The sequence below is a fragment of the Balaenoptera borealis genome, assembly GCF_965194805.1.
Source record: "Balaenoptera borealis genome assembly, chromosome: 17".
NCBI classification, from domain to species: domain Eukaryota; kingdom Metazoa; phylum Chordata; class Mammalia; order Artiodactyla; family Balaenopteridae; genus Balaenoptera; species Balaenoptera borealis.
This window is the reverse complement of record NC_138876.1, coordinates 13871841-13897926: the sequence shown is the minus strand read 5'-3', so window position 1 is coordinate 13897926 and position 26086 is coordinate 13871841. Positions and strand designations below refer to the sequence as shown.

At 38.9% G+C, this 26086-nt stretch overlaps 1 protein-coding gene and 1 long non-coding RNA gene across 5 annotated transcripts in view; one reads left to right on the top strand and one right to left on the bottom strand.

Annotated features, from left to right (window-relative positions):
- LRATD2 (LRAT domain containing 2) overlaps positions 1 to 26086 on the bottom strand; it is a 590601-nt gene that overhangs the window by 119869 nt on the left and 444646 nt on the right. The gene's annotated exons all lie outside the window — the stretch shown is intronic.
- LOC309614573 lies at positions 553 to 20194 on the top strand. Its single transcript, XR_014236282.1, has 4 exons — positions 553 to 648; positions 6246 to 6322; positions 7135 to 7213; positions 7438 to 20194. It is a non-coding gene; the product is annotated as an uncharacterized lncRNA (long non-coding RNA).

The window sequence follows — 26086 nt, the reverse complement described above, 5'->3', positions numbered from 1 at the left end:
AGTCTGGTGAAACACTCAGGTCATCGATGTCTTTATTGGAGAAGGAGTCAGTGCTGTGGACAACATCACCAATTTAATCTTATCTTCAAAAAACTCAGTGAGTGATGAGTCACTAAATATACAAACAGGCAATGGCCAGACCAATGTAAAAATAGAACTCTGACACTTAACCTTTATTGAAACCAGTCTAAGAATCCAACCACAACTTCAACATTAGCCACAAATCAGGACCTGGTCAATAATTTCCAGCTTCCCTAATTTTTGCCCCCTCTTCTAACTTAGGACCAATCATAGAAAGCCAAATATATATTCCTAACAAATCATATAGGATGACCCACTTTCAGTTAGCCTGCTTCCAGCTTCTGCATGCCAACAGCCTCCAGTCAAGGCACACCTGAAGCCTTCCCTTTCTCCCACTCTAGAGCTTTCCCACTGTTTTGCATGCATTTGAGTTTCTGCCAAATTCAAATAATAAACTCTGAATAAATAACAGTTGCTTGTTTTCATTCTTCCTTTGTTTCCACAGATTTCTTGAAGTTCCACCAAGAAACAGTTTGCACTGACCATCACCATGGAGTCCAGTCTTCAATTAGGTGTGGAGGTCTGTGTGCCTTGCTCCTCACCTCTTGTCAAGTCCACAACGACATGGTAAGTCGGCATCAGGTCTGAACTCCATTCCCTTTGTGCTGAGTTCCTTGGTTATTTATTCTCAATTTGGTACTCAGATTTTGTTGTCATTTCTCATTTGTTTGGCATCCTTGGTGGCATCAAGTCATTCTCTTCATCCCTTTTTGCTGCATTTGTGTTACTGTTTTATGGTATGCTATCTAAAAGTGGTATTTGTCATAAGAAGGGGACTCACAAGGTAGAATACAGGCTTAGACCTTATGAACCTGTTTTTCATGGCAGCCTCACAAATCAGTGAATTTGTAGTTCTTACCAGACAGGTGCCCATTTGGACAAACATTGCTGTAGGTCACCAGTAAAACTGGACGAAGTTCCTTTTATATCTTATGTCTTTGTCCTGAGAGATTTTTTTTGATTCAGAGAGAGCATTCTCTCTGGTAGTCCACCTGCTGAGGGCACAGATTGTTGGGTCTGGGTTCGGAGGTGGCCAACCATCAGTTCAGGACCCTGACATACGAGGGGCACAAGCATTTCATTTCTACCACTCGTTGCCAACTCTCATGGTTTCAACTAAATCTAAATCTTATCCTTTTCTAGGAAAACTCTTGTTTCTTATATTTACTCTCATTGCAGTCTTAACTCTTGCACTTACCTTTCCAAATGACATAATTTTTCCAAGTATGATTGAGGCCTTCAGTGGGCACTCTGGGGATCATTTGACTTTAACAAAATTATTCAAAAGTTTCCTTAGAAAAGAAAGACATAAGATTTCTCAGCTTAAATGGGCAGCATTTTTTGATTGGTGTACAGAGGCCTCCAAACAAAATTCTGAATAAAAAATTGCTTCATTAAAAGATTATTTGGCCAAAGCTATGAGCAACCTGACAAATTTAAGCAACAGCAAACTAGACCAATTTTCCTAGTAAATCCTCTTCTTTGTCCTCCAGTTGCTTCCCTAAATCCTGCTCTTCCCCTTCCCTCTAATCCTTCTGACCTCTTTCCTTTCACATCTCTGTCAACCCCTCCTTCCTATTCCCCTTCTCCAGACTCTTTACCTTTTCCCAACTTCCCTAAGACTCCCAATGCCAGTTGCCTCTAAAAAATGCATCCTTTCCATGTGCTGGGTATTCAGGGAACTATAGAATTTAAACCTTGAACTTGAGTTAAATTAAGAGATATAAAGACTTCTCTAAACTTATGTAAGACCAGCAGATATTCATAAAATAATTTAGAATTCTTTTGGGTGCATATGACCCCAAGTTGATCTATATCAACTTGTACACGTGTTGGTTGGAACCAGATGCTAAATCCTATATGGCAAAAGTTGGTTGGACTTATCCAGAAAGAGACCTATTGGATCCTTGTTCTTTCTACAACAAGCTTGAGGGTCAGAAAGTGACTTGAAAAATAAGGCACAGTCTCCTAAAAGCTATACCTGAAACATTTCTAATAAAAGTTGATTGGACCATAACTCAACTGTGCAAAAAAGTAAAGGTAAAACTATAGGAAATTTTTAGAATAGACTAAAAAATATCTTCCAAAAGCATCTGGGACTTAAAGAAGATGCTGTTGTAACAGTAGCCCCTTCATCTCATTTTGTCAGTTGAGCTAAACCTGAAATTAGTCACCTAATTCAAAGAAACTGGAATGGGAAATAGCCTCTTTATCTAAACTAAAACAGCTGGCAAAACATTGTGAAAGAGCTTTAGGATAAAAATGAGAAAAGATTCAAAATAAATGTGTGGCCCTAAAGATCAAAAAGCTAAGCAGACCAGTCCCCAACCAGCTACTATTGATAAGGACTCTTGCAGGTATTGTAAAAAGAAGGGACACTGGAAAAAAAATTATCCCAAATTACAAAAGAAAAACCAAAACAAACAAAAATCCTTCAATTCGGATCAGTGAGGGTACTCTGAGGAAGGAAAATGCATCCAATATTCTGCCTTACTTTTAAACACACAAAATGAATTATAAATATAATTGGTCAGCCTCATTAATTCCTGGTACATGTAGGTGCTACTCTCTCTCTGTTAAATTCTGTCACCGTTGCTCAACTTCTTCTTTAGAGTAAGCATACCACACAGATAGTAGGTATTTGAAATAATCTATGGATTTTTTTTCTCCTATCCCTTAATGTAACCCTTGCGTTCCTGACTGAAAGAAAAAATTACTTCCTGCTCTGTGATGCCACCCTTGCAAGTTTAATAAAGGGATATTTACTCTGCAAATGGGTTTGTAATATTAAATGCACATCAGAGGAACTATTTCTTGACATTTCAGAGGACTTCTCTATTCATAATCAAGTGTGTCTGCTCTGGATATATCTTTGCCTTCTCCATAATATTTAATACATACCCCTGATAAAGACCTTGACACCATTCCTGACATGTTATGGGATAAAATTTCCAACATTGGAATTTAAAACAGAATAATTAGGGACTTCCCTGGTGGCCCAGTGGTTAAGCATCCACCTTCCAATGCAGGGGATGCGGTTTGATCCCTGGTCAGGGAACTAAGATCTCACATGCCATGGAGCAACTAAGCCCATGCGCCACAACTACTGAGCCTGCGTGCCTCAACTAGAGAGCCCGTGTGCTGCAAACTACAAAGCCCATGTGCTCTGGAGCCCACACACCACAACTAGAGAGAAGCCTGCACACCACAAGGAAGAGCCTGTGCCACAACGAAAGATCCCGCATGCCACAGTGAAGATCCCACGTGCCACAACTAAGACCTGATGCAGCCAAAAATAAAATTAAATAAATTAATAAATAAATAAAATTAAAAATAAAAAACAGAATAATTGGAGCAGAACCTATTAAAGTTCAGATAGATCCTACCAAATCATTACCCAAACTTTCCCAATATCCTTTGCTACCAGACGCATAGGAAGGGCTCAAACCTATCTTTGAAAGCCTTTAATCCAAAAGTCTCCTCAAACTTTGCAGTAGCCCTTCTAACACTTTCATACTGCCAGAAAAGAAACCAAATAGATGAAGATATCAATTTGTTCAAGACTTCAGGACCACTGACAAATTGTTATCTTTTGTTTCTCTGTGGTACCTAACCCAAATATCATCCTGTTAACTATTTTGCCTAAAGACACTTTCTTCACTTTGCTTGCCTTTTTCAGTGTACCTCTAGATCCAGAGAGTCAATATTTTTTTGCCTTCACCTGGGGAGGACAACAATATATCTGGGCAGTCATGTCTCAGAAGTGCACTGAAGCCCCTTCTAATTTTTCCCAGGTCCTTATTCAAGATTTCTGAAACCTAAATTTCCCTTGTGATTCAGTTTTGATATAATATGTAGCTAATTTTCTACTTTGTTCCGAGAATAAGGAAGTTTGTAAAAAAGATTTAATTTAGTACTTACTCTCAGCCTTAGCAGAAAAGGGACATGATGTTTCAAAAGATAAATCATGAATGTTACACAATACAGTGCATTAGGCGAGACATGCTCTATCTAAGGAGGGAAAACACTCTCTCCTGATAGATTAAGGACTATCCAAACTTATTTTAGACCTCTTTCAAGATGACAACTGAGAGGATTTCTAGGTTTAACTGGGTACTGCAGACAATGGGTGCCAAATTTGTCTGTGGTTGTGACACTTATTAAGTCCTCAGTAAGAAACCCTGTGATTTGGACACCCAAACATAAACAGACCTCCTGTAACCTAAAGACAGCTCTTCAGCCTTCTTCCTTAGGCACCCCTAAGTACAAAAAGCCATTTCATCTGATGGTGTGTGAGCAATCTGGATAAGCCCTTAGAATTTTAACTCAATTTCAGGCAAATCACCAAAAACCATTTTTTTTTTTTTAATTTTACTATAGCCTCACCCTTGACTTGGTTGTAAAGGCTTATCTCCTTTGACTCAGGGCAATAGGTGCCACTGAAAAAATTGTTGATGCTTCTGCTAAACTAGTTCTAGGCGCTCTGCTTAACTTCACGGTTCCTCAGGCAGCAAAGACATGACTACTGACTGAGAACATGCGACACTTTTCGGCCAACTGATTAACCTCTAATGAGATTTTGTTACACTTTCCTTCTCACATTACCATTCACCCTTGCAAAAACCTGAATCCTGCCACCCACCTGTCCCTCCTGAAAGAACGGCAACATCATGTTTGTCTTACTTCAGTTAGGAAACTTTCTGTAACTCACTTAATGTATTAGAGATCCCATTGAGAAACTTAACCTAATATTATTTGTTGATGGCTCATACCTCAAAACTGAGATTATTAAACACTATATGCTATCAATAATTTAAGAAGATAGTTTAGAATATAGTTTTCTACTTGAAGTAAAATCATACTAGATGGAAGAGCTTATGCGTTACTAGAACTTTGCAACTAGATAAAGATCAGAGGATAAACCTCTATACAGACAGCAGATGTGTTTTTGGAGTACTCCATGACTTTGGGATGCTTTCATACTAAAGTGGGTTCTCATTTCTGCTGGGATCCTCCTAAAAATGGACAACTTAAGGATTTTTCAATGCATTCCTACTTCCTAGAGAGTTGGCTGTTACAAAGATTGAGGCCGATATAAAGACAGTATGGAAGCTAAAGGAAATGCTTCAGCAGATCATTATGCTAAATGAGCTGCTTTAACCAACCTTGTGATTCTTTCTAAACTCTCAAAGGATAAATCTCTGGAGGGATTCAAAGAGGCCATTAAAAATATCAGCGTTTAGCCCCAGATTTTGAAAAGGAAGAACAGAAAAAAATCTGGTTGTACCCTTTAGTCTGATAACAAGCTCAAGATGGCCACTTGGTGATACCAGATCATTTCAAATGGATATTAACTAAATTTCTCCGTGAAACTGCTCATCATGGAATAGATAAATTGATTATTATTCTAAATCAACATTGGTGAAAACTTTAAAAAGATAGCTGAGGTTAATTTCAAGTCATGTGTCATCTGTTAAAAACTTAATCCTGGAAAAACTGTAAAGATGGGACATGGCCAGGACCCAAAGCCTCAATAGAACTTTGAAAGCATTCAGATGGATTTTATCCAGCTTCCAACCTCTATGGGATTTGAGTATATCTTAGTTATTGTGTATCCATTTTCAGGATGGGCTGAAACGTTTCCTTGTTGAAAAGCTACAGCCCTTAGCACCACTAAAAATCTGCTTAATCTTGCGTTTTCAACATGGGACACCCCAGCTTTTATATCAAGTGATTCACGGCATACACCTTAACAGAAAACATTATAAAATAATTTTGTAAGACATTTCCTCTTATTCAAAAACTATACTGTCCTTATTATCCACAATCTTCTGAAGAGGTTGAAAAGACCAATGCCAACCCTTAAATTAAAATAAGCAAAACTTTTAGAAACCTTTAAACTCTCTTGGCCAAAGGTACTCTCACTAGCTCTTATGGCCTCTTATGGCTACTCCCTCAGGGTAACATCAGTTATTTTCCTATAAATTGGTAATTTGAAGGCCCATGCATTTGGGGGTTTTGCCTCCAATATTAGACTCCACCTTACTGCATGGTAACATGGCAAAATATTGCAAGGGACTCTTATATTATAACCAGTCCTTTCACCAATGGATTAGGGTACCTTTCCAAGACATTTTCCTAAACCGCCTCTTTATGATCTTCAGCCAGGATATTTCATCTACTAGAAGAGACATCAGAGGAAAGCTGCTGCTCTTGACCTCATTGGAAGAGACCTTATCAGGTACTGTTAACAACGAACACAGCAGTGAAATGCCAGGGAGTCCATGCTTGGGTTCATGTTTAACAATTAAAATATAATTCAGAATTCCACACAATTGGAAGCCTACTCCAATAGGGGACTTCAAATTGAGGATACTAATAGGATCTTATAGACACAGCTGGTCTTTGGAAAAAGAAACTTGACCTAATATCTTTGGAACGAGCAGATGACTTCAGACAATGGACAGCTTCTGCCCAAGATGTTGGACCGAGACCCCTATCTGATTCCTATTTTGTTTTTTATCTTTCTGCTTATAATAATTCTTCTCATTTTCTATAGATCCTTGGTTGTCATCTATACATAATGGATCTTTCTTTTTTCCCTCCTTATATAATTGTTAGGTCAGAACATACTTATTCTAATGCCATTCTTAGATTATCTCAAACAGTAGCCATAGCCTTCAGTCTTATTGACTGCCGGATATACCATCCATCACTGCATCCCATTATAGAAACTTCTGGGCAATTCCAATTTCATCATATGCGATCATAAGGGATTATAGCTGATGGTGTTTCCTATATGGGAAAATGATATTTAAAAATTCAACTGGTAAATGACTTTATCAGTGTCGATCTCTCCCAGCAAAAGAACCAATTATTACAATCTATTGATTGGATGCTATGTAATTCTAAATTTTATTTCCACAACACTCTTAGGGTAATAGGCCAAATACTTCCCATCTGGAAGAGTATAATAGAGATCTAAATATGTAATCCAGCTGATGTAAGGCTTGGTTTTGACCTCATGTCATGATTAACTCCTTTTTTTCCTAGATCTCCACATGTCCTTACTGAGTACTACTTCCTTTGTAGCCAGCATGCCTGCTTCTGTTGGCTGCAGACTCTGCCAGATGTAAGTAATGGTGGCTGACTCCCTTGCTATAGCCAGCTCTGAATAGTCTTTGCCCATTCTCATTTGGATGGTTTTCATTTATTTCCACAGCAGTGCTGCTTAATCGAAAGATTTTCTTCCACCAACCCCTTGGAATCCACTAGACTTGTGAAGCACAGGGTGTTACTACTGGTTATTTGCTTTAATTTAACCTTTTATATTAATAGTTCTCTTTTTCATTTCAGGTGTTCCTGTTTAAGACACATGGACTTCAAGATTCTAAACAACTGACCTTTGCTATAACCTCTCAAAAGATGGTTCAATTTATTTTACAGTAACAACACCAACAAGAGCCCTAGGAAGACTGTTGATTACATCCTACTTCATCTCACTCATGAGTTTTATGATTGTCTCTTAGTTGCTTAGGAACCTATTATAATCATTCACAGTGAACAAAAAGAGGGATTGACCATGTTGAACTTTTCTGAGCTCTGTGTCCCTGAAAAAGAGTAATGGTTAAGAAATCCCCCATCCTTTGGGTTCCTGGAAAGCACTGTGGATAGTATAACCAAGGAACTAAATTTCTAATTTTACTTAATTTTAATTACTTTTAGTTAAAATTTAAAATATTTTTTCATTAAATATAACAAATGATTTGGTAGGACTACATTTCACTTAAACTGTTGAAAATTTAGCATCCAAATTGAGATGTGCTGTAAGCATGAGCTAGACACTGGGTTTTGAAGGGCTGGCATGAAGACAGAATGTAAAGTATTTCATTAATAATCTTTAATATTTATTATATGTGGAAATGATAATTTTTGATATATTGGGAAAAATATAATATTAAAACTAATCTCACATGATTTTATTATTTTTAATGTGGCTGCTAGAAAATTTAAGATCTCACATGTTGCTCATATTTGCTTCTATTTGACAGCACAGCTTGAGAATCTTTTTATTTCTCAGACAAAAATACAAAGCCCAAACTTTGAAACACTGTACCTGCCATGTGATCTCATGATCATCATCAAAAAAAAAAAAAAAAAAATCCCTTCTATGGCTTTCTGACTGTTGAATTGTTAGCCGGTACTGACTCTTCCGAACGTGGATGGTCACAGTCTAGGGTCTGTGAGGTCCATTCCCACCACCGAGAAGGGGGCTGTGGGGTGGGAAGCCAGAAAAGTGCTGACTCTTTGTGGCAATATTATCCAGACAGATAGCACTCATGACTGATCAGAGGCCTCCGCTTGACTTGTCTGTTTAATCAATCTTGGCAGGCATTTATTGCTTGCTTGACTAGAAAGTGGTGGAGATTATTGCTTTAAAGGACCTTTCTCTGTCAGCTCTTCTTAGAGCAGAGAATCCCTCTCAGGGCTATACAAATGACCTGTGCATAAGCCAGTGATGAGAAAGGTAGGAGAGATAGGTGGGAAGAATAAAGCTGAAAAACATGAGAGCTCAAAAGCGCTCCAAGCCTTCTTGTAGTGGTGTCAGGGTATCACTCAGAGCATTGGAGTTCTCTTTAGAGAGCCTGACGTTTGACTCTCTCAGAGGGGAGCCCTGCACCTCAAAGTCATGTAGGAATGACAGAAGGAGCCATCCAGAAAGTTGTTTGTGTGTATGTGTACACACACACACACAAAATGTTTGTGATTTAAACATTTACACTCTTCCAAATGAAGACCCACACTGGACCTCACACAATAACTGTCTGCCTTTTTACATTTAACAAACATTTTACCCAACATCTGACACAAGGCAATGGATTGGATGTAGATGGAAGGGAGAGAGGAATCAAGGATAAAGGCTAAGTTTCTGATCTGAGCAACTTGATGGTGCCATTCACTGAGATGCAAAAATTCAGGATCTGAGCACGGTTTGCTTAGATTGCTTTTGCTCAAAGAGATGGAAGTGAAAGAGTTGTGTATATGAAAATTTTGAGAATCCTATAATACATTCAAAACAGAGGCTGTATGGAGTCCTGGTACCATTCCAGAACAAACTACATAAAATTTTCTTGAGTGATAGTCTGGCTTTGGTATTTTAAAAAAGGTCTTAGATGACTGCAGTTCAGCCAGGGTCGAGAACCCTGGGGCAGATTATGGTGCTGCTCGTGCGATCTGGAATATGGTTGGTCTTAACGCAAAGAAGATCCATTCCATTTTGGACACGTGAAAAGGAGGAAATGACATAGCACTGAGCTGAGATTCAGGAATCCTGAATTCTAGCCTCAGCTCTCTAACTTTGCAGAAGGGCCTTCCCCGTTTTAGCCTTAATTTCCTCACCTGTGAAATGAAGAGATTGGGCTAGATGAGCGATCTCTTAGTCACTGCTCCCTAGATGACTAGGGACCCTCAGTCCTTGGCAATATATTCTGAATTGTACAAAGTATGGCACAGTGGTTAAAAACATGGCCTTGAATCCCTGCACTGCCATTCTCCAACTCTGTGACCCTGGATAAGTTACTCAGCCTCTCTGATGATTGATTTCCTTAGCTGGAAAGAGTGGATCACAATACCTACCCTCAAGTCATTATAAAGATTAATATCTGTAAAGTACTTAGCATGATGACTCTCACCTGAAATCTGGTCAATAAACATAAATATTATTATTGATGTCCTTTTGATTTACCTTGTAAACCCAGAGTTCCAGAGAAATCAAGAGAAGAGCACATAGAAATATATTTAGTTGATTTTACATGTTTGCCTAATTTCTTTATAGGCTCACGTGGACATATCCCCCCACCACCAGGCCATGCTTGAACTGAAAGATGAGATTACAAAAACCTTCACAATCATTCATTCTCTACCCTCAGAATCTGTAATACTGTACTTGAATAGTGGAATTATCCCTGGGAGTTCTCTGAAACATTTTCAGTACAGAATCTTTACTTTTAAAAGGGGGATCCCTTTTCTCCACATCCTCTCCAGCATTTATTGTTTCTAGATTTTTTGATGATGGCCATTCTGACTGGTGTGAGGTGATACCTCATTCTGGTTTTGATTTGCATTTCTCTAATGATTAGTGATGTTGAGCTGGAGAGGGTGTGGAGAAAAGGGAACCCTCTTGCACTGTTGGTGGGACTGTAAATTGATACAACCACTATGGAGAACAGTATGGAGGTTCCTTAAAAAACTAAAAATAGAACTATCATATGCCCAGCAATCCCACTACTGGGCATATACCCTGAGAAAACCACAATTCAAAAAGATACATGTACCACAATGTTCATTGCAGCACTGTTTACAATAGCCAGTTCATGGAAGCAACCTAAATGTCCATCAACAGATGAATGGATAAAGAAGATGTGGCACATATATACAATGGAATATTACTCAGCCATAAAAAGGAACCAAATTGAGTTATCTGTAATGAGCTGGATGGACTTATAGTCTGTCATACACAGTGAGGTAAGTCAGAAAGAGAAAAACAAATACCATATGCTAACGCATATATATGGAATGTAAAAAAAACGGTACTGATGAACCTAGTGGCAGGGCAGGAATAAAGATGCAGGCATAGAGAACGGACTTGAGGACACTGTGGGGGAAGAGGAAGCTTGGACGAAATGAGAGAGTAGCACTGACATATATACACCACCAAATGTAAAATGGATGGCTAGTGGGAAGCTGCTGCATAGCGCAGGGAGATCAGCTCGATGTTTTCTGACTACCTAGAGGGGTGGGATAGGGAGGGTGGGAGGGAGACGCAAGAGGGAGGGGATATGGGGATATATGTATACATATAGCTGATTCACTTTGTTATACAGCAGAAACTAACACAACACTGTAAAGCAATTATACTCCAATAAAAATGAAAAAAGCAAAATAAAATAAAATAAAAACTGGAAAAAAAATAAAAGGGGGAAATAAGTCTCCCTTAAGAATACATTACTTTATTTGGAAAATACAACAGCAGTAATTGTTTTATTCACTTGTAACAATTTCACCATCCCAAAACTTACCCACAAATGCATCTTTCTGTCTGGAAATCCCACTGCCAGGGAGCTTGTTTACACATTTTGCAAGGAAGAGAACAGAAGGGAGTGGATATTTATTATGTTAAGCCCTGTGCTGTGCTTTTTGATTAAATTTTAAACAGCCAGGCAGCATTTTGAATGCATTAGACTCTTTGACCCCTTTAAAAATCTGTTTTAGGTATATGCAGTAATTATTTACATCTTAAGCTGGGTGTTGGATGCACAGATATTTAGTCTGTTATTTTGAGCTTTTTCATGTCTAAAATATTTTTATGATGCCTTTTGTTTTGGTGGTGGTGTCTGCAGAATGAGTTTAGTTTTGCAAATATATATATATATTTATTTATTTATGTTGGGAGATAAATGTTAAATTGTGTTGCATTTTTTAGTAAATTTTCCCATTATTCTTTCCCCCCTCCAAATCAATTCCCCAATCGCTAGAAGAAGAGAAAGAAAGGGTTTTGTTAAAAAATAATTTTCTAATAATTTAATATTTCTTATTAATATACTCTAAGAAACATAAAATATATTTTTATATTTCATATATACAAATATAGAATATATAAATATTCTTTAAAGTCTTAATAAATTTTAGAACAATAACCCATGTGAAACTTCCTGATTTTATGAGAGAAGGAAGAAGTAGAAGGAACATCTTGGTTTTTTTTCTCTAAGGATGTTTTGCCCTCTTGTATTTTTGCTCCCTTGCAAATGGATAGCTTTCTTCCCTTTTCACTTCCAGTTTCCAGACCTAATCCTTACTGCCCTCTCCGACCTTTGAGAATTGACCTCAGTGGGATATTCTAGTGTTCACTGCTGTGGACTGGAGGATTGTAATCAATCTATAGGTGGTGAGAACTGAAAGGCATCTTAGAGATCAGCTACAGGGTGGTTCTCAAACTTGATTGAGCATCAGCATTACCCAGAGACCTTGTTAAACATACACTATTGGGCCCATGCTCAGTATTTCTGATTCAGTTGGTCTAGGGTGAGATTTGATAATTTGCATTTCTAACCAGCTCCCAGGTGAGGGACTTGGTGTTGCTGGACCACACTTTGAGAAACACTAATCAGTGATTTAAGATATCACTGCTCCGTCGACTGCCTCACTTACTACTTTTTTAATTTGTAGAAATGCTTATAGAGCACTTTCTTTTTTTTTTTTTTAAAGATTTATTATTTATCTATTTATTTATTTTATTATTTATTTTTGGCTCCGTCGGGTCTTAGTTGCGGCATGCGGGATCTTTCGTTGCGGCATGTGGGCTTCGCTGTAATTGTGGCGTGAGGGTTTTTCTCTTCTCTAGTTGTGGCACGCAGGCTCCAGGGCATATGGGCTCTGTAGTTGTGGCGCGCTGGCTTAGTTGCCCTGCAGCATGGGATCTTAGTTCCCTGATCAGGGATCAAATCTGAGTCCCCTGCATTGTAAGGTGGATTCTTTACCACTGGACCACCAGGGAAATCCCAAGCACTTTCAATGTATCAGACAATTAAGTCATTTAATTACTATAGCACTGCTACAACTTGATACTTTTCTTATTCCCATTTTACAGATGAGGAAACTGAGAAAGAAAGATAAAGTAATTTGCTCAAGTTCACAAGGCCAGTAAGTGGCAGAGTCTGGGCTCCAACTCAGCAGGCAGGCTCCAGATTTGGGCTTTTCACCCAGATGCCTTTCTGGCTAAGCTTTAATAGAATAAACAGTGTGCAGTGCAGGAATACAGGAGGGAACAATTCATTTAAACAAGAAAGATGTAGAAAAGAATTTGAGAATGTTGGAAGCATTTTCACTGGGTCATAAAGGAAGAGTAGAATTTCGGCAAGCCAAAATGGCAGGAAGACTGTTCCAGAGTCAGGAAGAATCATGCAATGTGACATGATAAAGGAAAGTGCATGAAGTGTTCTGGGAATGAGGAGTCTGGCTTGATTGGACCATAGTTTGACTAGACGTGCTGAGTAACAAATAAGACTAGAGAACATTGAGAGACCAGATTAAAAAGGGCCTTGAATGGATAGTGAAGAGTTTAGATTTATTTTTTCCTGTTTTAAGAGATGGACAAAGGTGAGTCCTTGAAGTGTTTTAAGCATGGATGCAAAAAATTTCACTTTCATTGGGTGTCAATGTGGAGAATGGATGGAGGAGGATGATATTAATTAGAAGGCTGTCCAAGAATCCAGTTGAGGGATGATGGTAGCCTGGACTCAGGTAACAAGGGAGAGAATGGAGTTGAGAGGGGTTGGATTTGAGAATTATTAAAAAGGTTTGAAACTAAAGAATTTCAAATATTGATTAAATAGTAATAGATTATTTGGAAAGAAGGGAAGAAAGTGAGGCTAAAGCAGACAAACCTTTATTGGACAGTTACCTGGGTTCCAGCCACTGTAACAAGCACCAGAAACACAAGGATAAATAAAACACAGGTCTATGCCTGCTCAGGAGAAAAACTCTGCACCAACATCAGTAACCCCTCCTCCAGTTAAAAACACACTGGGATGTTGCATGACCCAGAGTGCAATTCTCCATGCTGAAGCTTGGTTGGGCTAAATGGCTTTGGATTCAGGAGGACCACTTCCCATCAGGAAGAATGGAATTAACTAGCCACGGTCAACACGTCCTGCAGAAGACAAATGCCTCACCAGTAACAGCCCTTTCAGCTGGTAAATAGATCTGACACTTAGGCATCTATTGCTCCTTGTGCAGTAATAAGTCTAAGTTGAGGCCCAGAAATCATTAGAGGAGTGAGAGCTTTCAATGAGCTCTAGGAGGAGAATAGAGTTAAAAAAAAAAAGAAGAGAAAATTAAGCAGCACCAAGGATGCTAATATTAAAATTCATGAGAAAAGAGCTTGAGGAAGGCCTGAGCTGTTATAAAAGCTTGGTATAATTTCTATTTTAGAAAAAAATTTATATCATTCTTTTAAAAAGAATCTACCCTAGAGTTTAGTAAAACCCTGTAATAGGCTTTATCCCGTACTCTTTTTCTCACCCTTTCCTCCTCACAATGGTTAGAGGTTAGGCTGGACCACATCGTGAGTTGATAAATGTATCCACAGGCTTATTTTTCTTCAAAAGCATGTTATAGGGGAAAGTGGAGGATGGTTTCCCCCAACTGTCTTACCAACTAACTAAGGGAAGTTGACTCTCATTCAACCTTTAACCCATTCATTTATTTAATTATTCACTTAACAAACATTTTTTCATTCAACACTTGCAGGGTGCCTGGTAATCTGGGGTCTGAAGAGATTAATAAAACATCTTGGGTTCCCAGGGAATTAATACCCATACATCATTTCTTCTCTTAGGTAGTGGAACTTATAGTTAACCTGGGTTTGAGTTCTGGTTGCACCAGCTATTTGTACTTCCCAAACCTAGGTTAACCATGCAATATGTTGTCTACAGCAGAACACTTTGAGAGACAAAGGGGGCACCATTAATAATTGTTTTTATTATCTATTGCTATGGAATATACTACCCTAAAATTTGGTGGTTTAAAACAGAAATGATTAAGTATCTCTCATGATTCTCTGTGTTGCCCAGGATTGGCGGGGTGATTCTCACTTGCAGTATTTTGTGTGGCTGTTGACTGGGGGTAGTGTCATCTGAAGATTCAGCTGGGCTGAATATCCAAGATGATGCCCTCATATGTCCAGCAGTTGGTGCTGAGTGTGGACAGGGAGCTCCACTGAGTTTGCAACCTGAGCACCTATATATGGCCTCTTCATGTGGTGTGGGTTTCTTACAGCATGGTGGCTTGGTTCTGAGAAGGGTCTTCTGCACAAACGAGTATTTTATGAAACACAGGTGGCAACTGCAAGTTGGCCCAAAAGTGATGCTGAAGTGGCAGAGTGTCACATCTACAACATTCTATTGCCTGAAGGAGTCATAGCACAGCCTGGAGTCAAGAGGAAGGATGGGTAGACTCTACCTCTTGATGGAGGAATGGCACTCATATCCCAGAGGAAATGAATTGATGGGTAGCCCTCTTGGAGAGAAGTTACCTCAATAATTACACTAGGGAAAGAGAAATAACCCAGGACTTCCCCAAGGACTGTCATCCAACCTTAGTTGCAGTCTCCTTATCTGTAAAATAGTGTAATAATAATATAACTCATTGTCTTATGATGACGATTTAGTAAAGTAATCCAGGTAAAACTTGAAGCTATGTGCCTGGCACTGAGTAAACACTTCATGATGTCCAGCTGTAATGTAGTCTCAGGTGGTCAACTCTTCTCCATTTCCATGGCCACTGCCCTAGGTTAGGCCCTTGTCATTTCTCACCTGATAGTTAATGATCATTGTTGCTATTTCCATTTTCAATTCTCATCTATCTTTTAGATAGTCGGTAGTACATTTTACATGGCACCATTTCTATCATGTCCCTCCTCTGCTCTGACCCCTTCGGTAGATTCTAGCACTGTCCAGCAAAGTCCAAACCTCTTTGTCTGGCATTTGAAGCCCTATATAATCAGGTTTCAAATGTTGTTTGTTCTCCAAACAAACTGGCCAAGCTATAGTTGCTCTAAATGAGCACCTCCCTGTTCTCTGCCGAGCTCCAGGCTGCTCTTTCTGCCAAGAATGCTCTTTTCAAAGTCCTGCATGTTCAACTTCCCATCCTTTAAGGTGTATCTAAAAGCTAACCATGCTCTCTCCTTCATCGCCTCCGCATTTCATCTGTACATGCCTTGAGGCACTTGGAACTTTCTACCTTGCATTATGATCTTTGGAATATATAGATGCTGCAAGGGCTGGAGGGAGGAAAAGAGGAAAGAGAGAGAGGCTGAAGTGGGATATTTCTGAAATATTCACTATTTTTTATTTCCAGTTCTATCATCACTTGTTTCTCTTTAAGCTAGGCTGTTCATAAAGTGTCTTGGATAAAGGTCGTGGCAGCAGAACCATGGTTTTGAGACTCAAAATCCTAAATCTTGGTGGTCAATAGAAATAATTCATGGCATATACAACAAAACTGGAATAGATGAAGATAGGGGCAAGGTTTCCATCTATGAGATGAGAATATAATTTCCCTGGGCTTTGTTGAGTGGAAAGGGGAACAGAAAATGTGCAAAGGTTGAGGGGACTGTGTGACCCCAGATACAGGACGAGAACTGGAAGCACTCTATAGGAGGAGCAGAATCAGTATTCCAGGAAGACTCAGCTTCTCCCGAGTGAGCACTATTCTTGTCCCATCCCGAGGGGCTTAGCCATGGTACTGTCATTAGTGTCTAAAGCACAGGCAATGTTTGCCTGTGGACTCCTCAGCTGGACGGATGCCTATGTCTGCCTTAAACCTTTGCTTGGCCCTTGCCTGATTTACCCCATGAAACACCACACTCACTGTCCTTGATTTCTCCTTCACCCATGAGAGAGGGTGGGCCCTGGTCTTCGATGCATGGAGGATGTATGGATAGAAATGGCTCTGCAACTATGCTTTGGTGGGAGCAGGCAGATTCCGCATGAGAACTGGGCTGAGCTGGGGCCAATCTCAGGGCTGCATCATGGTTATTGTCATGAGTAATAATATGTACATACTTATGGAATGAAAGCCTCTCTCTGAAAGCATAAATGGCATTATTTGAGATTCTTCACCAGAGATTTGTCTCCTTTCTCCCATTCATTTATATTGTGAATACTTTATTTATGTTCATAGAGCTTTATGGACATTTATTTGATGCTTTGGGTTAGAGTCCAATTCTACTTTGTTTACTTTTTTCTCAAATTGTTTCAGCTTTGGCTATTCAGAGCAAGCTCCTTCAGTCAGCTCCTTGTGTCCCTTGGACAAACCCCCATTGCTGTTGTTGTTTTGAGCACTTCCTTACTTTCTGGCACAAGATGCTCCCTGCTCATCTTATATATTCCCTGTCCCAGTCCTAGAATAAGCCATCTACCTAAGGAATTCTGGTGTCTTATTGCAGAATGGCCTTAGAACCAAGATTTGGACATTAAGAGGGCTTATTCTTTTGTCTTTTATTTAGGAAAGGGAGCACTTCCTAGAAGTCTTCTATTTCAATCTCATTAACTGGCCAGGAGAATAAAGATTTAGTCCCCTTATCTCCTATGGTGGAGGAGGGTATAATTGGAAATAGGTGTTAAATAAACTAAGCTACAAGATTTGCCACCATGAGAGAGACAACCATTGTATTTGCAAACTAGACTACAACAAACATCTCACTGGCTTACTTGCAAATTGAAGGCATTCCATCATTGCAAAATTTTATGTCCCTATTTCATCTCTGTAAGTGCAGGCTAGTAATCAACATAATAAAAATAAATATGGATTTTCACCACTTATCATAATGATGGTGATGATGATGATAGCCAATGTTTGTGAAATGCTTAGATAAGCCAGGGACAATTACAAATACATTAAGTATTTGGCATGCATTATCAGATTTGATCCTCAAAAAATCCCTATGATGTAGGCACAATTATCATGCCCAGATGAGGCAACTGAGGCTTAGAAATATTAGTGACTTGTCTAAAGCTAGCCGTTAGCAACGAGTGGAGCTGAAATTTGTGGCCGAGCAGTCTTTAACAAGAGTCTCAGCCTCAATTTCTCTGTTCCATGACTTGGGCATCCTACGGGAAAATTTTGCTTATGGGGGTATTACATGTGCAGAATCTGTCGAAAGACACATTGCCAGATATTCATGTGGAACAGATAAAAGCTGTTAGATGCTCTACAGAGCACACAAAGTCCGTATGTTTTTACCTATCAAACCACAAGTGGTTTCATCAATCAGAATTCAGCCAGACTCTGCTCACATGTGAGTCACACAGTCAGAGCAGTTTATGGAAGTTATGAAAACTTAGGACTCAACTCCAGTGGAAGATAATATGGAAATTCATAAGCAACATAAACTGATTGAAAAAGCAAAGAATGAATCAGTTAGTGACTACTAAAATGAGGTTACACCCATCACAAAATTGTGCACAAACAGCAAAGAATATGAGAAAAGCAGAACATTTGAAGGAGGTTATGCAGAAAATAAAACAAGCAGATGGAAGAGGAAAACAACTTATTTCACGTGTGACTTTCACTTAAGACTTCTCTAACTCTAGTGGAGCTGCCTCTGACTTTGTACATTTGGTTTCAGGCTTAACTGAAACCCAAATCCATGGGGCATCCACATCATTTGCCCTGGTGGTCCATTATCACATTGTAAAGCAGTGGTGTAAATGAACATGCTCCTGATTTAACAGCCTGAGTTTGAATTCTAGCCTGAACTCTAGGTCTCAGTTACCCAGTCAGTGAAATAAGATATTTAAACCAAGATCTCAATTTTAAAGTGATCTTAAGACTCATACAGGCCATCTCCTACCCCATTAATGCTTTATCTCTCTTACACCTGACTGCCCCCAAGGTCCCTTATTAAATCTTATTTTCTGAAATCTGTTATTATTTAGATTCATAAATAGGACCCTAAGTCTAATGCCTCCTAATTCTATCACTAGGATAACCATACACCTTCTTCATAGGACATCTCTGAGAGTGAATGTTACTAAAAATTACTACAAAAAATTACACTGGGACAATAGGTAAAACTTGAAACTGTCCCAGGCAAACTGGGACGTATGGTCATGTTCTACATCTCTATCAAAACTGTTCTCAGATTCTTCACTCCAACTAAATTGTAAATTATTATGTATAATAATAGTTTAAATCATGAATGGCAAGATCCATGTCCATGACCAAAATTACTAATTAATCATAATACCTTTTTGTTGTTGGTAAAGCTATAACTAGCTTCAGAATCCTTCTCAACACAGTGTCCCAGGAAGCCACTCTCAAAGAACAGGAGTTGCCAAACAAAATGGGGCCAAGTTGTGGATGGATTTGAATCCCATGCTGAAGAGCTCTTATTTTGGGCCGAGAATTTTTTAAAAATCAAATGTGATATGGTAATATGGAGTATGGAGTATGGAATATGTGGAGTGTGGAGTATGGAGTTGAATGTTGGAAGTAGGAAGTGGGATATCTTGATGGAAACTGAGTGAACAGAGGTGATGAATCAAGTTAAGCAGGGTCTGTGACAGTCCAAAACATATTATCTTCTTAACTACATTTCTATTTAATATCTTTAGTGACATCCCATGAGAAGGGAAAACGGAGGAAGCAAGGGAAGAAGAAAGAGAACAAGGAGTGGAATCTCTATCATTTATTAAAATCCTAAGATTTGCATGATTCATGCTGGGTATTTCCAAGTGTCTGAGTATTCTCTCATCTTATTGACAAAACAAACCTATAATCTGACACCCTTGCCTGTTACCCTTTCTAATGAGGGCATTGAGACTAAGGATGGTTAAATAACTTTTGACACCTCCCCCAGTGATTTTCAAACCAAAGTTTATATGACTACAAAGTCCTTTTTTCTTCCACTAAACCATACTTCCACACCAAATAGAAAAAAAAAAAAATCAAATTTCTTAGTATTACACTCAAGGCTCCCTATACTGCTGAAGTACTGGTATTACAATGAAGAATGTAACAAACAATCACCCTCCTCAAATAACTTTTTTTAAAAAATATAAAAGTGTCCCAGCTCCTCATCCCTTCCCTTTGCTCATGGTGGAATTAATGTTTTCTTTCCTTTGTTTCTCCTAACACTACAAATAGATTGACCCTTGAACAACACAGGTTTGAAATGCATGGGTCAACTTACACACAGATTTTTTTCAGTCGTAAATACTATGACCACTGAATGATCTGCGGTTGGTTGTATCTGCAGATGTGGAACCTCGGATACAGAGGAACCAGGTGTAGGGAGGGCTGACTATAAGTTATATGAAAATTCTCAACTGCATAGAGGGTCAGTGCCCCTAACCTGTGTGTTATTCAAGAGCCAACTGTGTATACAAAAATTGCAATACAACTGACATATAACATTACATTAGTTTTAGGTGTACAATATAATAATTTGATATTTGTATATATTGAGAAATGATCACCACAATAAATCTGCTTAACATCCATCACCACACATGGTTACAAATTTTTAAAAATAAATATATTAAAAAATAATTATCTGATTTATTACATATTTACAGTTCAAGGTTTTTAAGTACAGGGGCCATATATTATGATTTCCATAGCTTCAGTGCCAAGAAAAGAACCTCATGATTTGCAGAAGAATTACATGGAATTGACTTTTCCCTAGTAGCCCAATAGCATCCTTTTCAGTTCTCCCTGCCCACAGCTGTTTTCCTCCCTGGATATGTCCAGAACTAAGAGAGCCTGAGATTTCTTGGGATTCATGGGTATTGAATCTCAGTCAACACCACAGCAGGAATGAACAATTACTCTTGAGTTCCTTCTTAACCTTAAGGCTCCTGACTCAGCCATGGAGTCAGTCTTTAATTTCTTCCTCTGCCTGTGTCATCTTTCTCCATAGGGGCTGAGGACCTCTTTATAGAGAATACAGAAGCTAATTCGTTCTTTCCATGGATCAAAATTACCTGAACAAGTTCAAGTGGCAACGTAGGAATGGAAGTGAAAGATAATAACCAAGGGCACTGGGTTATAATAAAATAGGAAAATTGAGTGAAACGAGCACCTAGTAAGTAGAAATGTGGAATAACCCTCTAAATGAGGTTGACAGCACCTTTTCTTCTGGAGTCAAAACAGAAGAGAACACATCGCTGAAGACTCTGTGTGTCAGGCGGTCCCTGAATATCATGCTGATGTACGTGTTGACCTCTTTGGTTTCCCTGATTTCTGTGCTTCCCAGAGCTAACACCCCTGCTGCCTCACCAGAAAAAGAGAGAGGCATCTCTTAATGATATTTCTGAATGCCAACCTTTCCAAGGAAAAGAATCCCAGACGCTTATTAATTTTAAAAAATGGGGTAATTGCAGTGTGTCAGATCAAATTTGAACCTGAAGATCAAACATCAAATTTCAGTGCTGTGACAGGAAGTCCCTTTAGATATGTGCAAGGTCAGTGTATGTTTAATAAGAGAACAACAACATCCTTCTCACATCAGTGCTCAGATTTTCAAGTTTCACTGGCAGAAATATTCGTTAAAATCTCAATTGCGTAATTTACTTTTGCTGTCATCTTCACTGCCACCTACTATACTAAAAATATTATTAGGCATTGTATTTTGAATTTAAAAGAAAACATGCATGTGGAATGTCTATATTGTATGTTAAACTTTCTAAATTGTGTATCTACGGTAAATGGAGCAATGTATTCATTTTTATTGGGGGAGGACTTAAGTATATAAAGTGTATTGGGGCTGCTCTGTGAAGATTATTCAGGTCTGAGAGATAGGAGTATTTTTATTCTAATCCATGCTCAGCCAAGATTTTCTCGATTTGTAAAATTGGGGGTCTGTCATCTAATACCCTGCTGTAGGCCGAATAATGGTGCTCCAAAGATGTCCATGTCCTAATCCCTGGGATCCATGAGTATGTTAGGTTACATGAAAAGGGGAATTAAGGCTGCAGATAGAATTAAGATTGCTGATCAACTGACCTTGAGATGGGGAGATTATTCTGCATTATCCAGGTGGGCCCAGTGTAAGAGTTCTTAGAAGTGAAAAAGAGAGGCAGAAGCGAGAGAGAACCAAAGTGGTGGCAGCACTAGGGTGACTCTGCCTAACCTTGCTGGCTTTGAAGACGGAGAAAAGAGCCACAAAACAAGGAATGTGGGCAGCCTGTAGAAGCTGGCAAAGGCAAGGATCGGGGTTCTCCCCCAGAGCCACCAGCAGGAACACAGCTTGGCTGGCACCTTAATGCTACTCCATGTTTCTCACTTCATGCTTCTGCCCTCCAGAACAGTAAGATCGTATATTTGTGTTGTTTTAAGCCATTACGTTTGTGGTAATTTGTTACAGCAGCAATATAGAGCCCTTTGAGCACCAATTGTGATGCATCTGATACTAAGTTTTCTGAATGAAGATCTGGAAATCTTACCTCTCACCATTTGTTTCTTTACATTGACTGGCAGATATGTACTCACAAAGGTTAAATGTCAAATTGGGCAATCAAGGGAATGCCTGATAGCCTTCAATTTAGGGGAAGCAAATTTAACTTTGGGTAGGCAGGCAGTTAGGGCTTAACAGCAAATTGGCATCTCTTTGATGGTTTGCTGTAAAGAAGCAAGCCTAGTGTGGGTATCCTGACAGCACTGGACAGGAGCAGCAGAGAGTACAAAAGAGAAGGGAGAATTTTCCTGATTTATTTTATATCACTGGTAAATAACCATTGATTTACTTCTTACTTTTCAAATCTTATGCTCCTAATTACTTCGTTTTGTTTCATTGCATTGGCTAATGATGCCTTCAATGTCATGTTAAATAATACAGGAGATATTATTGACAAGATATCCTTGTCTTTTTCTTAACTTCAGTGGAAAAAATGACATGTCCTGTATTGTTTTCCATTAAGTAAAGTGTTGATTTGAGGGTTGAGGTAAATAATACTATGTTAAGGGTGTATCCATCAATTTATATTTTATGTGATGTTTTAACATGAGTGGGTGTTGAATTTTGTCAAATACATTTCTGATCAAAAGAGATATTACATAATTTTTCTGTATAGCACAATATGATGGGCTACATTTATTGATTGCTAATGGAGCTTGTATTTTAGGAGTATGATAGAGGACAAGTAAACAAGTAAAAATATAGTATGTCAGATAGTGACTGATTCTGGAAGTAGAGGTGGACTGTGGCCTGCAGGTGGGGAAAAGTAGGGATGCAAATACTGTATGTGCAATAAATGTCAAGTTTATTTATTCCTTTTTTTTCAATAAATATTTGAACATCCACATTTTTGAACATCCACATTCATTAATTTCTATACTCAACAGACATTTTGAATATCCTGGAGTACCTAGTATGTGCCAGGGATGTAATTTACAAAGAGGAATAAGAGAAAGTGTCTTTCAGGGCTCACTGGGTTGTATGGTAGGACCTACTTGAAGGAAGAACAATCTGGGATAGGTTTCAAAACCAATAGGAGAGAGCTGCATACCACCCTTCAATGCAGGAATATTCTCAGACGATCAAAATTTGCGCCACACCGGGCTTCCCTGGCGGCGCAGTGGTTAAGAATCTGCCTGCCAATGCAGGGGACATAGGTTCGAGCCCTGGTCCGGGAAGATCCCACATGCTGCGGAGCAACTAAGCCCGTGCATCACAACTACTGAGCCTGCGAGCCACAACTACTGAAGCCCGCGCGCCTAGCGCCGGTGCTCCACAACAAAAGAAGCCACTGCAATGAGAAGCCCACGCACTGCAACGAAGAGTAGCCCCTGTTTACTGCAACTAGAGAAAGCCCGCACACAGCAATGAAGACCCAACACAGCCAAAAAAAAAAAAAAAATTTGCCCCACACTTTGTTACTATACTTGGAGACATGTTCAGGATAGTTAGAGGGGAGATTACCTGATCAGGCAAGTCACATGCCTTTAAAGACAGGGAAAGCTAACTATGGAGAATAGTATGGAGGTTCCTTAAAACCTCCTTAAAAGGTTTTAAGGTTCCTTAAAAGTAGAATTACCATAAGATCCAGCAATCCCACTCCTGGGCATATATCCAGAAAAGATGAAAACTCTAATTAGAAAAGATACATGCACCCCAAAGTTCATAGCAGCATTATTTACAATAGCCAAGACATAGAAGCAACCTAAGTGTCCATCGACAGATGAATAGATAAAGAAGATGTGGTACATATATAGAATGGAATATTAGTCATAAAAAAGAAGGAAATAATGCCATTTGCAGCAACATGGATGGACGTAGAGATTATCATACTAAGTGAAGTCAGTCAGAGAAAGACAAGTACCATATGATATCACTTATATGTGAAATCTAAAAAAAATGATACAAATAAAAGTAAATAATTTTGTAAATAATTACAAAACAGAAATAGGCTCACAGACATAGAAAACAAACTATGGTTACCAAAGTGGAAAGGTGGGGGGAGGGATAAACTAGGAGTTTGGGATTAACATAAACACACTACTATATGTAAAATAGATAAACAACAAGGACCTACTGTATAGAACAGGGAAAATATTCAATATCTTGTAATGGAAAAAATCTGAAAAATAATATATATGTATAACTGAATTACTTTGTTGTACATCTGAAACATTGTAAATCAACTATACTTCAATTTAAAAAAATATACAGTGAGAAACTATACTTCAATAAAAAGTTGTTTGTTAAAAAAAAGATGGGTAGGCTATGTTTGTTGTTGTTGTTTAATCAAAACACGTTAGTTACATATTACTCTTGTCTTCTTCATGTCTCCTAGTGTCTCTTCTGGGGCTGTGATAAACATTTGCTTTGATCGCCTCACTCTTTTGCTGTGTACATTTCTTAGGGGGAGATGGAAAGAATTGTAGTCAGTCTTCTAAATCTACTGAGCACTTTCCCTCAAATCCAGCTTCCAGGGAAGATTCATAGGCACCTATCTTTAGGGATTTGTGAGCTACTGACACTGGACTACAGTCTGAAACTGGACTGCACAAACTTGGTGCTATTTACTTTAAAGGAAAACAACACGGAAGTTCTTCCTAGTTAGTTTACCATGTCCATGGTTTTCCCTTTCTAAAAAGATAATGCAAACCTCTACCTTCACTTAAGGCCATCCCCAAAGATGAGCGAGTCATTTCTCTCACATTTTTCAATAGTAGCACCAAAATCATTTATCTTCTGTGTTGGATTCAGAGAACCCTGGATCAGTGGCATTCACAAGCTGAATCTGACATCTGTCCTCATCACTTTGAAGAGTTACCTTGATTTATTATTGATTGAATTGCCTCTCTAACTCTTTAGCGGAACGGACTCAAAATATGACCGTGACCCCTTCCCATCTTTACTATTCCTTTCACAGCTAAGACCCAGACCAGAACTGTATGTCCTCTCAGTTAAATTTTTTTCTTTTCAATTTCTACATTAAAATTACAAATGGCTAGCAGCCGCTCATGAAGCAGGTCCCAACTTTTCACTAAAAGAATCATGAAAAAAGAGGGGAAAAAAACCCCAACATTAGATGAGCTGGGTAGAAGAACATTTACCATTCTAGTTTACTTTGCCTCATGAACCTTCCACTGAGCACTTTTTACAAAAGAGAGACTGATTAAAAATGTAGTGGGATAACTCTTTGTTTCAAGATTTGTGCCAACTAGAATTGTGGACAGCTACCTCTCTAATATATGTATTAGTCCTCATTATTTATGAGGCATCAACTGCGTGCCGAGTATTCTAGGTGGTGCAGATAAAGCCATTAATAAGACAAAAAAAGCAATCAGGACTTTATGGAGGTTGCATTCTAATTATGGGATAAGACAACAAATAAACAAGATAGTATCAATGCTGGAGAGAAAAAGACGGTAAGGAGAAAAGGAAATGCTGGGAGTTAGTCTTTTTATTTAGGGGTATCAGGGGATATCCCTGAGAGTGTGCTCCCCAGGGAGCTCTAGTAAAAGGTGTTTCTGGAAGATGGCACAGAAAAATCAAAGACCCTTGAGGTGGGAGGTTTGTTGGCATGTTCAGGAAGAGCAATGAGGAGGCCAGTGTGGCTGGAGCTAATGGCCAAGGGCAAGGTTGGTAGGAGATCTGAGAAGCACAGGTGGCCGAATTGTTACAAGTGATAGAGCTCATTGTAAGGACTTGACTTTTACTTCAAGTGAGATGGGAAGTCATCGGAGAGTGTTGAGGAGAAGAACGTTATAATCCCACTTATATTTGAAAACGGTTACTCCCAGCGGCTGTGCTATGAAGAAGCAGCAGAAAGAGGGGCAAGAGCAGAGGCAAAGAGACCAGCCAGGGGGCTATTCTCAGGTAGAGAATTATGGCAGCTGGAGTAGTAGGCATTGGTAATGAGAGGGTTGCAAACTCTGGAAATATCTTAAGGGTTAAGCCAGCAGGACTTGCTGATAAAATGCATGTAAATCGTGA